This window comes from Perna viridis, chromosome 10, assembly GCF_037379345.1.
Source record: "Perna viridis isolate PV_CMFRI_1.1 ecotype Kerala chromosome 10, ASM3737934v1, whole genome shotgun sequence".
In the NCBI taxonomy this organism is placed as follows: Eukaryota; Metazoa; Mollusca; class Bivalvia; order Mytilida; family Mytilidae; genus Perna; species Perna viridis.
The window spans coordinates 19,878,113-19,894,886 of record NC_142454.1 but is presented as its reverse complement, the minus strand read 5'-3'; the positions used below and the strand labels follow the sequence as shown (position 1 = coordinate 19,894,886).

The 16,774-nt window shown below is 32.4% G+C and overlaps 1 pseudogene across 1 annotated transcript; it reads right to left on the bottom strand.

The window, feature by feature from the left end:
• Positions 1 to 26: 26 nt before the first annotated feature.
• On the bottom strand, positions 27 to 14,696 carry LOC148604864 (uncharacterized; annotated as a pseudogene). Its single transcript, XR_015916190.1, has 6 exons — positions 13,056 to 14,696; positions 7,470 to 7,529; positions 6,859 to 6,897; positions 2,599 to 2,667; positions 584 to 643; positions 27 to 272 (listed from the first exon to the last, which is right to left on the bottom strand). The product of XR_015916190.1 is annotated as an uncharacterized LOC148604864 (transcript).
• Between the last annotated feature and the right edge of the window lie 2,078 nt (positions 14,697 to 16,774).

The following is a 16,774-nucleotide window of genomic DNA, read 5'->3' as shown; positions in this document are numbered from 1 at the left end:
CACGCTAAACAATTGTTAACTTGGAATCTCAAGAAGTTATGTTTTTATTATCGAGCATCTTTCATATTTAAAACTAGATATTGAAAACACTAACCAGTGAACACACATATAAATATCTTAATAAAGTTGTTATGTAAAATTCGATCGCTCTTTCCAAAAGAAGTTGCAAATTCTTCCAAAAGACCTAAAGAGTTGGCTTCCACTGCATCCAGGGTTACCATTCAATGATGATGCTTTTTGTTTAGACTTTCTGTATTCGACGGTTTCAAAGTCTGAAATTATATTTGTAAAATGAGAATTGAATGCGGAAAAATTAAGTAAACGAAAGAAACGAAAGATGATTTGTTTTTTTAATGGATTCTACTCATTTCACGCGATGTATATAAGGACTGTAAAAAACGGGGACATTCAAATCAAATATATATATAATCGTTTAAGCTTATTATGTAAAGCGCTATATCGACGCGCATGATGTTGAATTCGCACAGCTATCAATGTATCAATTTTACCACATTCTTCTCTCTAAATTAGACCCTGAAGACAATATAGTACAGGTAGTGAAATTTTAATATACCTATTATACCTTCTGAACTCATTTCTGTTTCCAACATTTCTTCATTTTCATTCTGCCATACGTTAATCTCTATAACAAAATATAAAATTATAAACTGACATTTTATTCTGGTGATAAATACTGAAAGAGTGATATTGGAACAATTCAAATACGTCAAAATCCAAATACATGGCCTGAACGTGAAAATAGGAAAATCTACATACACAATGTAGCGAACCAAATAAAGTAGATTACATATATAAACTGAACGCGAAGAAACAAGACATTACACAAAAAACAGTATTGATGCACAAAATCAATAAATGAAAGTGCCATCAACAGAAACGCCACGTTATGATGAAACAAGGGAGGTAATCGTAACGGCCGCATATTAAGGTTAAATTTGTATAAACATGTTACATTTGAAAACAGTAGATCTATATTTAAACTGTCCGATGTTATTTGTTCAGACAGGATTTGAATAGTCTTACATACTGTTATTTTTCAAACGGTTTTGCGTCCCCCGAGTCCTGGAATTTTCAAAATGGAAACAAATGTTTGGAACAGGGTAAGGATTTAACTTTATTGAACATTGGTTCAATACTATATTACGTGCCTTTCGAACAAACTGTTTAAAAAATTTAGTTGATCCTTTGTATGCCTTTGTACTTCGATTGGTCATATATTATTGAATATGTTTGATCTTTTATTGCTTATTGTGTCCGTATAATTTTGAGCATGGCGCAAAATCTTCTCACATTTCAACCATCATTAAATGCATGGAAGGAAAATAAAAGGAACTGGGATTGTATCGGTCATTAAAATAATATGATTCAAGAATAACTACACATGGAAAATTTACAACAGAACACAAAACATGATAAAAAATGAAAATAACATGTAAAAAGAAACAAAAAGAAATAAAAAAATTACTAACTCGGACTCACTAAAAACTTGGAGTATGGACGAAGAGTTTTGTACCGGTAGCGTGAGCTGAAATGTCAAGTCAATGGACGACGAAAGAGGAAAGCTATGACACAGTGAACAAATCGTGTATCATGGTGCAGCTTGATGCACCATAATGTTCTACGAGTTCATGATGACGACCATAATTTTTTTGTAGTGATTACTTTTATCTTGTGGCAAGATAACCCTGCTGAAGATGCCTAATTGTAAAAAGTCTAGTATGTTACAAAAAGCCAGCGTAGTTTCGGCAAGCTCTGGTATAACGTATGAGTTGTGATATGAAAAATTCAGGCAGGTGCATAAGGGATGTTGTACTACATAAAAGGAAAGTTGACGATACAGAATGAGTTGTGATCGAGTTTGCCGTATTGTTTGGTCATTATTTTTTTCTTTTCTACTGAACATGAGTACTTCAAGAAATGAAGCTGACTAAGTAATATTTGTTTATCCTTTATCCAAAGTTCTTCGATGTAAATGCGATGTGTAAAATCCCCATATCGTGGATTGTTTAAAAAAATACATCATCTATATACTGGATACTGCGATCAAAGAATCTGGCTAACCGATATTTCTTTTTATGGAGAAAATTAGCCTTATAAGAGTGGCAAGATAGATCAGCAAGCAGCTGATCACAAGAATGTTTATTAGTTTATCAGCAAAATTCATCTAATACTTACATGCATACTTTGGAAGCAATTTCAAGGAGAAACTTTGGAAATGGCGATGACATTTGATTTCAGGGATTTTCTTAGCAATCATGTTGCACACTGGGAAAAATTTAAATGTATATGTCACGGAATTACAGTCGGGAATATTTTATTCAAGTTTTAGGCAGAGTTTTGAGTCAATGTGATCATTAGGTGGCTTTTAGTTTCTTGGAATTCACATTGTCACATTTTCTGCAGAAAAGAGATAAGGTGTTATGTCACAAGAAGAATTAGGACACTATCGTTTTATCTCAGTAATAAAAGTGTTATATAAAGGCGTTTTATCTTGAATTCGTGCGACCTTTGATGTGTCTTTGACAAAACAAATTTTGTCTAAAGCACCTGAAGAAATGTCGTTAGATTTTGTTATACCTTCTTTACCTTCAGAACTCATTTCTGTTTCCAACATTTCTTCTTTTTCATTTTTCCATACGTTAACGCCTGAAAGAAAATGAATATTTATATATAACGAAAATGGATATGGTGAATATGTCAAAGAGACAACAACCTCTCCGGGACGAACAATGACAGGTCTTCAATCAACGACTATGAAAATCTCATACTGCATAGAAGGCTGCGCTGTCCCTAAAACAACATTATACAAAAGTACAGCAAAATAGTTGCCCATATATACTCCAGCAACATCAAATTAAATTGAAAATGAAAACGAAACAATACGTACAAATGCCAGAAATTCCTAACTTTGGACATGCACAAAACATGCAGCCGGGTTAAAGTACTTTGGTATGATCACAACCCTCCCCCTTTAATATATGGACACTGTGCAAAATATTACTCAATTAAACACACCTAAAAGTCACGAGTCCCTTGTTACACGTACAACAGAAATTAAGAAACTGAATATAAATTACAAAATTGTACAAAATAAGGATTACTGGAGATTAACTAACATGCCGGCCCCAGTCGCGTTTAAACCTACAAAAAATATATATCTCCATCGTATGTAAAATTAATTCCAATTCTTCCCATGCGGGGTTGAAAATCACGATACATTATAAGTCCTATAATAAGGACATAATTAATTTTATGCCAAAAACTGCTTTTAAATAGAGTGTTTTAATTTCTATGTCACGACCCTATGAGCGAACCAATGTTAATACCGACAAATGCCATCCTTATCGATTTGACGACAATATCATGACTATATCCCTTACGAATGAACCTCTTCAACGGTTTAGTTAGCTTAATATGTGAATAATATTTGCTTTATTAAAAGAAAGTTCTTCAGGATATATAGCTTTAGTATAGATATTAACGTCGTCGTTGTTAAAAGCACAAATATCGTCCAAATGTCTAAAATTGTTATTATATGCATCTACGAAATGTTGTTTGAAAAGGATTTAATATATCCAAGAATGTCCGAGTAACGTAGTTATTTTTTATATTTTTCGTTTGAACAAAGATATTCACGAGTTATGAAAGGACCATTTAATAAGATATGTGAAGTTTTGATTTATAAGATTATTTAGATGTGTGGTGAATAGGGTAGAAAAATAAAAACTTAAAACAGAATCGAAAGATCCCCAAAAAGCATGTAACTAATCAAGCACTTCAAGCGAGTTTTTAACACTCCAGAAATAGTTAATTCCCCTTTTTTCACAAAATTGTTGCAAAAAATTAAAATTGGATTTTTTGGTATCAAGTGCACTAGTAAGTAAAATAGAAATTTGGTTGTTGAACAATGACTTGAAGAGGAAATCAATCTATATTTATTAGGCGATATGTATCAATGATACTATGTGCATTGTTTTCATCACCTGGTACTTCATTTGGAAACATTTGAAATAAAAAGAGGATTTAAAGCAAATACCATATTTAGTATCATAATATAACAGAGCAAATCTAAATAAAAGCGATATTATTGGAATTAATATAAGATTTATTACAGCGTATGTGAAGGAAATACAAATTAATTAACTAGTATAATCTTAAATACATGCATTGGAGGTCGCTAGATTTCCAAGAACAAGTTGCTTACTCAGTTCGTTCCTGTGGTCATGGTAATTCAAATCAAACAAGTTTATTAGAATTTTTGAAAAAAAAAACACAAATCAAACTATACCCCTTTATTTAACATTGCTCTTCTGTTCTATCAATAATTAGTTCATCTAGAGCTAGTAAGAACCGCAATGAGCAGGAAGCGCCATGCTACAACCGTGCTAACTTGGATAAATAAGACATATATTGTTTGTTGTCTGCTCCATAATATCAAAGAGTAATGTAGAGGTAATCAAAAGAATGTAATCAATGGAATCAAGGTTATAGCGGTAATCAAAAGAATGAAATCCAGGGACAAAGACCTGACATGAAAAACAGACATACAAACAAAGAACGTAAAGTAACTAAAATCATACAAACAAAGTAACAAAAGCAAATGAGCAACTCGGACTCCACTACAAAATAGGAGCATGGACCAGGTGAACCGGTAGGGGAAGCGCCATCTGATTTTCTAGAAACACCCGCCGAGTTGCTCATGAAAAGTCAAGTCCGAGATAGACAAACGAGGAAAGGAAAACTATGACCCGTTGAACAAGAATAATCAAGGAAACCAGGGTTATAGCCGTAATCAAAAGAATGTAGTACAGGGAAAAAGACCAGACATGGAAAACAGACATACACAGCAAAGAACATAGAGTAACTAAAATCATACATACAAAGTAATATAACAAAAGCAAATGAGCAACTCGGACTCCACTAAAAACTGGGAGCATTGACGAGGTGCACCGGTAGGGTAAGCAGTTTTCATGGTGCACGAGTTCGTGACGACAAATTAGTGTCATTTGTATTACAATGGGTGCCATTACTTGATTGATATTTTACTGAGTAATAAACATCAACACAAATAAGATTAACTGATCTTCTTGTATGTTCATCAACCGTGAAATTGTTGATTAATCAATTACCGTGAGTAGCAAACAACTTGTGTCCGATGTTTACAAAACAATTAAATTGACTCTTCGTTTTATCCGGGAAAACTTCAGCAATAAATCTTAAGAAAAACTTCGTAATATCCCTGATTTCACTTTAGCGAATTCGTTATATCAATGACGAAATGCATTTGTTTTAAAAAAACTGGAACTTGAAAATATGTTCTAATTCGTTATAAGCCTAAATTTGTTATAAGCCTGAATTTGTTATAAGCCTGTACGGTAAAAGCGAACACTACTGTATTTACATCATGGTAGGTAAGGTCAATATACGATAACTCCCCCTATTAAATGTCACAATCGTATAGATAATTCATGACGTACAAAGTACGTCACCTATAATGTGTCAATAATTGCATTTATTACTCATGTCACTATAACGGGCTTATCACATTGAATAACTGGTTGTAGACATGATGTTTCAAAGAACAATGGAACGCATTTTTAGCGACAACAATAATCACCGCATTACTTTTATTGATCGCTGTATATTGCATATCGAAATTTAAACTAAATGTAAACAAAACCGTGTTCGCCAGCACGGACGCTTTAAAACTGATGAAATAAAATAAGGGAAACATGTAAAATGTAATTGGAATGTTTCATTTTTGATGTTTCATCTGATGTTTCATTTCTTTACGTGTTACCGACGTGTAAAAGCGTTGACCAGTCGCACATTTTTTTTTCAAAAAAGTGCTAGTATGTTTCATTGAAAATGTACCAATTCAATGCTTTTACACGCCGATGAAACATCAAAAATTAAACATGCAAGTCTTAAATACATATGTTTTGTATGCTGAATTTGTCTTAAGTTACGACATCAAAGTCACGATAATGGTTTTCTTGTCATGATTTAGCAATACATTAAAACGACTATGTTATAAAAAAATATATTCCAACCATTTATTACCCACCAACGAAAAACAATCTAATTTTTTTTTTTTTGGGGGGGGGGTTGTTTTCGTTTTTGTTTTTGTTTTGTTTTGTTTTGTTTTGTTTGTTTTGTTTTTCTTCTTTTTTGTTTTTTGTTTTTTGGTTTTTTTTTTTTGTTTTAAACATACGTTTTTAGTTTATGCAGAATATGTCAACGAACCTAAACACCTAGACATCAAAGGCTCCATTTATCTTTAAAAGCAACTTCATAGATGTTAATATAACTGAATGGCAATAAATACATCCATACATTTTTTATATACATAAATATACTATTTGTAACGATCTCACCAAAAAAAATTAAACAAAATTAAAATCTTTATTTTTTACTTAAAAGTTAAAGACTTCGGATCATTTGTTTTTTTGGTTAAAAATAATTCATTGAACCTAAATTGATTTCGAGGATAAATATTATATATGGAAAACACACAACAAATAAAAGAAATAAGCAAAAGCAATCCTGTGCAAAAAAAAACAAAAGTAAATGAGCTAAACGGCTTAAAAAGAATTTGGTTCATCGGTATGGTAAACGTTCTCTGCTTAAAGAGATAATTGCAATATAAAAATGAGCTGTTTAAAAGAATTTAGTTCATTAACAAAGCATATTTTTGCTTGGTACATTTTCCTTTCTTTTTATGAGCTTTTTTGACTTCTGCTAATCCCTTTATTTAATGTATAATTCTACATCCTCACATTGCATACCATTTTTCTCAAAAAAGTGTGTAAATATACTTTGATATAAATGTCATACCTGAGTAATACATGTCTTCATCTGACACAGCGAAAAAATCTATAAAAAAAAAAGAAAAAAAGAAACATTTCACTTTATCTTAACATAAACACGAATTAATTCACGTAACCAGAAAAGCACTTTATCATTCTAAGTGAAATATTTCCATTAAATCGAATTACTTGTTTAATCAACAACTATTCAAGATTAAAGTGCTTGTCCGTGTAGAAGCTAGGCGGATCATGTGATATGTGTGGCACAGGGTAAGTTTCATCCGACCATTTCATAATTGTTCAAAGTATCTCGTTTTAATGTCAGAGGGAACAGTGATTTTTCTATGTCAAAAGTGTAGAACTCGGAGTATATTTTTAAACTTCCATCATAAATTAACTTAATCACAGATAGATGAAAAGTCGTTTCCTTTCATTAAGAATTTTCCATAAAATACATTTCATCCTTACCATTTCAGTATATTAACTCTAACATTCCTTATTTTAGAAGCATCAGTTTGTGAACTCTAAATGATAAAACATCTTTTTAAAGTCTTGAATGTGCTACCCACAGCCTGGGTCTTCCACAGAACCCTTTAAAGTGGTTTCGTACATAAATGTCTTTTTTTTAAATAATTGTACCTTCAGAACTCAAATCATCTTCTGAAGCTGAGTCAATATCATTTTGGGCGTTGATTATATCTGAAAAAAAAATTCCGTATGGTGAGAAAATAAACGTACTACTAATTATTTTTTAAGCTGGAACAGTTCCTTATAGTGATGCCTAAATTTTGATTTGCGTTTCCTTTTGTTGGATTATAACATTGGGTTTTAATGCATCAATTTGAGCATACAAGGCCAATGGCAAGATTGTTAAACATTATCGGAACAGCATAAAAGATGTTTCATACCTGGCCTAAAATACCTGGACGAATACAGGCCATTATTATTTTTATTTAATATTTTATTCAATATTAACATTTATTTCCTTTTTTTTTCTTTTTGCATTATATCGTTTTCGATGTTTTTTTTTCTGTTTTTTTATGTTTTGTTTGTTTGTTTGTTTTTTGTTTACATACACATACACAACAAAGAACATAAAGTAACCAAAATCATACATACAAAGTAACAAAAGAAAATGAGCAACTGGGACTCCACTAAAAACTGGGAGCATGGACCAGGTGCACCGGTAGGGTAAGCGCAATCTGCTTTTCCAGAAACACCCGCCGAGTTGCTCATAAAAAGTCAAGTCCCGGGTAGACAAACGAGGAAAGAAAATTATGTCCCGTTGAGTAAATCAGTTCTCATGGTGCAGATGGATACACCATAACGATCCACGAGTTCATGATGACGACCATAAAACTTCTGTAGTGATTACTTCAATCTTGTAGCAACATAACCCTGTTCCAGAAGCCTATTTGTTAGAGTTCTAGCGCGATACAAAAAGTTTCGGCAAGCTCTGGCATAACGTATGATGAAGGGATGTTGCCACAGATTAAAGGAAAATTGATAATTCTGAATGAAAAGTCATCACGTTTGTCGTAAAGTTTGGTCAATGGTTTTCCTTTACCATTGATTTCTAAGTGTAGGTCAAGATATGAGGCTGACTTCACAGTGTCTATAGTATCCTTTATCTCAAGTTCTTTTGGGGTAGATGTGATGTATCAAATCCCCGAAATTAGGTTGTTTATAGATAATACGTCATCTATATAGCGGAAACTGAGGTTGAAGGATCTAGCCAAACGATATTCTTTCTTTCGGATCAAATCAGCTATAGTTTTTTTGTTGAAAAACACGTCCACCACACTGGACAAATATGTTGTCGATTAAAAATTCCAGCATTTTGTAACAATCTTCCTCTGTATATTTGGAAGATCATTTGGAATTATTTCTTACAAAGTATGAGGAATCTCTACCAAGAACAATATATTTGTATCTTTTTTGGAAAAAAACAACGATGTATAATATTTTAAGTTGGGATTTTCACTGAGTATGGGGAATAGAAGTATACAGTGTTGAAAAATCATAGGTTTTAATGCTATTATATTCAGATAATAGTCTTGAACTGATTGTCTCAAAAAGACCTTTCGAATTTTTCAGGATCCACATTATATTAATACCACTACGGAAGTAACAAGTGTTGTGATAGGACTGCAGAACCTCTTTGACAGATGTGAGTATAGAAGTTAAAAGTTTGAAAGAGGTTCGGCGGTACATTTTGCAGATCCAGCTATGAAACGTTGTTTGTATGGATTCTTGTGGAGTTTCGGAATTCAGTACATAGACGGAATATCACAATCATCGTCCCTGGTAGAGAGACCAAAAGATCATAGCATAGATTTATGGTTTTCCACAATTTTTCTTTGGAGAGTGTGGTAGTAGTTAAGGTCTTATCACTGCTATTATTTTCTACGTGTACCTCGGATAATAAACATTGGATGTAAAACGTTTTGCAGACAAAAACAATGTTGTTTTAGGCTTTGTCTGCTGGTACAACACATATTTGGCATGTATATTAGACAATATGTTTGCTATATCGGGGTCCTTGAAAACTGATGTAGCCTTGGCACTCATTGACCTACTTAAAAATTTTCATTCGTTTCAAAATTAAAGACCTCACGGCCTTTAACCACTCTGACAGAGACTCAATGTCTTTTCGTTCTCGTTTTATCCATTTTCTCGCATAAAACAGTTTCTTTTCAACAGATATTTTTGTTTCGTCTCTAATTTGAAATTTTTATATGTATGGTTAGATGATGCAAAAATTTATTTCTTCTGAAAATTCAGCACAAAATGCCGTTCTAGGCGCGGAATGTTCCTGTGTCAGTACCTGTGTATGTGAAAGGAGTTTTGGCGTATTCATTCCGTGATGATAAGTTTTGATACTCAGACAATAGTGAAAAAAACTTTCAATAAATTTGTATGCTAGACTTTTTTTATTAGATTACTTTGTTGCGTGAAATCCGTAAATTTGAAATAAAACAAAATATACCAATCATATAATTAAAGAGCAAGACATGTTTTTCGTCAGCAGCAGCACTGGATTCATAAACTTCACAAGAATCCATACAAACAACGTTTTATAGCTGGATCTGCAAAATGTACCACCAAACCTCTTTCAAAACTTTTAACTTCTATACTCACAACTGTCATAGAGGGTCTGCAGTCCTACCACAACACTTGTTACTACCGTAGTGGTATTAATTCAAAGTGGATCCTGAAAAATTTGAAGATCTTTTGGAGACAATCAGTTCAAGACTATTGATTTTTCAACACTGTATACTTCTATTCCCCATACTCAGTTAAAATTCCGACTTAAAAACATTATACATCGTTGTTTTTCCAAAAAAAGATGGTACACCTTGATACAAATATATAGTTCTTGGTAGAGATTCCTCATACTTTGTAAGAAATAATTCCAAATCATCTTCCAAATATACAGAGGAAGATGTTTACAAAATGCTAAAATTTTTAATCGACAACATATTTGTCCAGTGTGGTGAACGTGTTTTTCAACAAACGGTCGGCATTCCAATGGGAACAAATTGTGCTCCTATACTTGCTGACCTATTCCCTCACTCTCATGAGGCTGACTTTATAGCTGACTTTATCAGAAAGAAAGAATATCGTTTGGCTAGATCCTTCAATCTCAGTTTCCGCTATATAGATGACGTATTATCTTTAAACAATCCTAATTTCGGGGATTTGATACATCGCATCTACCCAAAAGAACTTGAGATAAAGGATACCACAGACACTGTGAAGTCAGCCTCATATCTTGACCTACAATTAGAAATCGATGGTAAAGGAAAATTATTGACCAAACTTTACGACAAACGTGATGGTTTTTCATTCAGAATTGTCAACTTTCCTTTCATCTGTGGCAACATCCCTTCGGCTCCTGTGTATGGGGTGTTCATATTACAACTCATACCTTATGCCAGAGCTTGCCGAAACTACGCAGACTTTTTGTATCGCGCTAGAACTCTAACTGGATTTCTTCAGGGTTATGTTGCTACAAGATTGAAGTCATCACTACAGAAGTTTTATGGTCGTCATCATGAACTCGTGGATCGTTATGATGTATCCATCAGCACCATGAAAACTGATTTATTCAACTGGTCATAGTTTACCTTTCCTCGTTTGCCTACCCCGGACTTGCTTTTTATGAGCAACTCGGCGGGTGTTGCTAGAAAAGGAGAGGACGCTTTCCCTACTGGTGCACCTGGTCAATGCTCCCAGTTTTTAGTGGAGTCCGAGTTGCTCATTTACTTAAGTTACATTGTATGTATGATTTTAGTTACTTTATGTTCTTTGTGGTGTATGTCTGTTTTCCATGTCTGGTCTTTGTCCCTGGATTACATTCTTTTGATAACCGCTATAACCTTGGTTCCCTTGATTACTCATGATAATCATATAAAATAGAATTGTATCAACGAACTGTGTTTTTATCTTCTATAGTATAGACCTTACGAAAGTAATTTAAGGTAGTAAACCTGGGGAAAGGGAGGTAACACAAATGGAGAAAATTTCAGTCATTAGAGATTTTGAATGACTTTTAATATGCAAATTTTCAAAGGGATACTGATGTTGAAGGGAAATAACAAAAAAAGTTCAATTTCTAGAACAAAGATGCCAGCCCCCAGCAACTTTGCCCTTTTGAAGTATTGATTAAATGTTTCAAATAGGTACATTAAAGAATATATTTTTATTTGGTGGGAAAATGTTTGAAATAATTGCAAACCTCGATTCCTCTAGATAAAATATTCAAATTGAAATATGGAATTATTTTCTGTAATGAGACAGTAGGGCTTACCAATAACCTTGCAATTTTTATAACTCCTTAAACCTTTTAAAGTTAAGAAAATAAACTTTTTTTACAATTCCTTATAGGACTTTAAGCTTTCTGTTTTCATTATGTCGCTTTGTTCAGCATTCGACTCTATCCAGCACTGAACTATGTTTATCATGTAAGTTTGTCGCTTCGTGCAGAAATATGAATATTTGTATAACATTATTTTGCAACGGTAGTTGAATCATGATGTGCCCGGCAATGCTTTTGGATCAATATAAGTCAATATAATTTGATATTTGATAACTTTATAAAAATGCTTTTGGCCTTTAATTTAAAAAAATATATATAATTCAATGCCTTACCCTCCGATCATTAAAAGATTAAAAAATCTACAGAGTGAAATTTACTGAAAATTTGTTCATTGACCTGCATATAAAGACTCCATATAATATTTGTGTTGTAAGAAAAAATTGAATAATGGATCTTTTTGAAATAGAGTATATATATATATAATTATTTAATAATTAATTAATTAATCCTACGAAGAGGAATTACCCGGCCAGCGAAAGCTATATTTTAATATAGCCTAGCTGGTCGAGTGGTCTAGGGCGATGGGCTTAGTGCAGGCGGTATTGCCATAGATGTCACAGCGGTACGAATTCGAGTCCCGCGGAGAGAACGACCAAAACTTTGCATCGTCGGGAATTTTTCAGACCCTGCTATAAGTTTACGATGGAGCAGTGTAGCGAATAGAGTCGTCACATTCCGAGACATATATATATATATATATATATATATATATATATATATATATATATATATATATATATATATATATAAACACTCAAAATTACCCCCTTTTTGTTATTTGGTAAATTTAAAGCCTAGTAACTCTTTTACACTGTTGACAGATGAAAATTTCGTGTTAGATTTTTTATATTAATCCTTTTACATGTAAAGTTGATTTGATTTAATATTCAGTTATTTATCTAAATATATTGTCAAAATTAACCTGAAATAGCAGATATTGGTCAGTTTGGCCAATGATTAAGATTTTAAAAATAACAATATTTCTGTCTTCATTTTTAAAAATCTGCACGCTTAATTGTCTATACCAATTAACAAATAACAAATGATGTACCACAGTTATTTAAATATTATGTACACATTTCTTGAAATTTGAATTATATAAACATTTTGGGGTACCCCAGGTCTACTGCCTTAAACTTAAACTTACAAAAAAGAACAAAGCATTCATTTTCCAGGGTGAAATGTAAAATTTGAAAAGGTACACATAAACCTTTCCCTGATATGATTTGAAGATTGCATATTTTGAAGTCGTGAACGGGGACCTTTAACAATCACGTTATGTACAACTCTTAGTTACAGGTGAAAAAAATTATCTAAATGAGGAAGAGGAAGGAAGACATTACCTTTAATTTGCAGCTGGTCAGCTCTTATCAAAACTGTATCAAGCGTAAAAGATGATGTATACTTTGACCTTCTTTGCCTATGTAATAAATCCTCAATTTCTTTTGTTCCTATCGTCTCAACGAGGTGAGGGCATTTTGTTCCGGAATATAAAACATGACTTTTCTCTACATCATCCATTGATCTCATATTCGTCCCCATAAAATTGCAATAAACACACCGTATTCCTATATTTGATTCATTTGTGGTAAAAACAACGAGACCTGAAATTGCTAAAGCTTCTGCCTTAAAAAGAATTGGATGCTTCTGAAGTGCCGATTCATTATTTGCAATTCTGGTATTCAAATTAAAAGAATGATCATCTACATAAGGATTTTTATCAGAACTTGTTAATTCTTGTATTCCATGTGCTCTCAAGAAAGAGCAGTCGCTATTCCATGTACAATGTTCCAATAATAGGTCATAAGCAGTTTGCGTTTGTCCGGAAACTCCATAAAGACTCTGGTTACAAGAATGACATGTCACTGTATTTTGTTCCCCAGAATAAATAAATCCAGCTTTTGACAAGATTGTGGCCAGTTTTTTACTGTGTGGCCAGTTACAAAATGTTTGCTTTCTCTTTTTGAAAGAGGTAAACTCTGAGCTTCGTGTTCGGAAATTTTCTAAATAAACTTTTCTCATAGCGTTGTTCATTCTATGCATTATTTCATAATTTAAATGTCCCTGGAAGTGGACATTGTATGTTGTTGAAGCATAATCACCACTGAAATCACAATTCACGGATTGTTCAATAAAATTGACCAAATTCTGTTCCTCGTCTCTTTTTAACCGGCAAAAGTTTTCAAGGCCTTCTTTTGTCAAATTGACCGTTATCGATCGAACAATATTGTTCTGGTTAAACTTGACGATACTTATTAAAGTATCATTACTTTGGTGGAATATATTGTCAAACCTGTCCCAAGCAAGTATCATTTTCTTTTCTTCTATTTCAACACCGCACCCTTTCATCAAACTTTCATGCATTGTTGGGGTTCCCATTTGACCAATCAATTGAGAAATTCCAGACTTTTGACACAAGTGTCGGAATTTCTTTTGTTTCCTTATATCTTTGTTAGCCAGTTTTTGTTCAAGTGCTTTGTGAAGTTGTTGCAGATCGTCGTCAGATTCTCCCTCGCTTGAAGTGCAACCTTGTGATTCCAGGACTCGGATTATAGATGGACACAGTGGTGATTATCCCTGCGAAATGAGATGTGTGCAGTTCAACAAGCAATTAGGAACAGTGCAATCATCCAGCAATATTGGAACAATTGATAAATCATGTTTAGATGATTTAAATGTATACATCACAGCTATTTCAATATTATTTATGAATACTTTATCTTCTACTGAATTTTGAGAAATTACAAATCCAAGAGCATTTGAGACTTCAATGCTTTTTGCAATATTGTCATACACTGATAAACAGGCATCATAATGGTCTGATGATCCACAGACATATCCTAAGTATTCAATGCCTTTAACAACATCTTTCACCCAAAGCCTGTCTCTTTCCGAAAATTGACTGTGGAAAAGGAACAAATGAAACTTTTTTCCTACTGGTAGAACCTTTCTGAAAAGGGGTTTTGCCATTTTTTTTTATTCAATTATTTTACTTCCTGTTTCATGTGTACATGTATTTATAGATATACACAAATAGCTATCTATAAATTGACCATTTCATGTAAAATTAAATACTGTAATTCTTCATAATCTATTACACATAATTTAATGAATCCTTTGCGAAAAGTACAATGCAAATAACGTTTATATATTTTTAAGGAACACTTTGAAACGTGCATTGAAAAAATAAAGTTAAAAAGTTGTTTTCGTTTCGTTTCGTTTTGTTTTGTTTTTGTTTTGTCTTGTTTTTGTTTTGTTTTGTTTGTTTGTTTGTGTTTGTTCGTTTTTTTTGGTTTTTTTTTTGTTTTTTTTCTCTTTTTTTTTGTTTTTGTTTTGTTTTGTTTGTTTGTTTGTGTTTGTTCGTTTTTTATTTTTTGTTTTTTTTTTGTTGTTTTTTCTCTTTTTTTTGTTTTTGTTTTTGTTTTGTGTTGTTCAATTCAATTTCAATATTTGAGATGAGATACACCTATTTGTTCACCTATCAACTACAATGTAATCTACAAGTACTGATAAACAGTCCATTCGCGTATCTATTTGTCACGAGTGTATCTTTTTATCAAATACAAAATTTATTCCGAAAGAGATTGTATATCATTATCCTTTTAAACACTGGTTTGTCTGTCTACTTCTTTTGGACTTTCTACTTGTCAAAATGACTTGATGTTTAGATATAAACTTTACATTAATGTACCAATTCATGGCATTTATTATTTATTTTGGACTATAACAACTACAACTACCTGTTTGCCTTTAAAGTTATATTTTAAACATATATTTAAATTTAACAAAAAATAAATAACTGTTTTTTTTCTGTAACTACTTGTCACAATAAGATGATATTTTGTCCAAAGCTGTAAATGCAAGAAATTAACTTTTATGGGTGTGTAAGTGCATACCTAATGCTAATTTGATATGTACTCAGGAATTCTCTATGTAATGAGCAGTAGGGAGTTGAATAAAGGCTTCCAAAGAATGCAGGGCAAAGCACTGACACAGATCGGGGCGAAGTCCTCGAACGCTGACGGATTTCAAAATAATAAGTGAAAATAAGTGTGATTTAGTTTTTTAAAAATAATAATAACGATTCAATATATTTGCGCTTTCTCCTAAGGTACTTAACTTAAAACACTTTATGCACAAAATTTGCAAAACAATACTGAAGCAATAGATGTGCAGTAATGTTTTCGAAATAAATGGTGTTATAGATATTCTATGAGAACTGTTGGCCCTGACATACAAAAATGTATTCGGAATCTTTAAAGTTAGAGAATTTCCTGGTACATTTATATTAATCCATATATCTAAAACATAGAATAGAAAAGATTTTATTCATCATACCCATTTGTCGGGTATATTTACTAACTTGCAATTTCGTAACCTATCGTTTTAACTTTGTTCCTTTTACACCTCTTCGACCATGCAAGTTGTCTTCCTGTAGTAGTCTGCATTGCCTGATACATAATAAGACAGTAGTTTTAAGTCTTATGAAAAGAAATCCATCGAAAATAGGTACTTATATGAACAAATAATAAGTATTTTCTCAAAATTTTACCATAGCTGCTGATGTTTAATATTCACCAATGCACTGATGAGTTTCATGAAACTATAATTCATGCATTTAATGCACTTTATCAAAGAAAAAGCCAATATTTGGAGGTTCATCTTCGATATCTTAACTCCGTTATTTTAATCAAATTACAGGTCGATGACTACGGCTTTTGGTTACCCAACTATACACATTGTGGTATCAACGACTTGGAAATATATATATTCAACACGAGGGAATAATGATGGAGATATATGTCTGACACTGAACATGTGACTGCAATAATTTATCTTTGAAACTTATCGGTGCTGGTTGGCTTACTATATCTATATGTTATTTTTTATGTTTTGAGTATTTTTGTATACAATTTACTTTTGAATATAGGTCTAGCTACATATACTGCTCTAATGCTGCTGATAAGAGATTTCTTATTAAAACACGTGGAATTTTTCTATTTTAAAATCAGGGTGAAATATATATGACTTTTATAATTCTTACAAGATGCACAACATAATA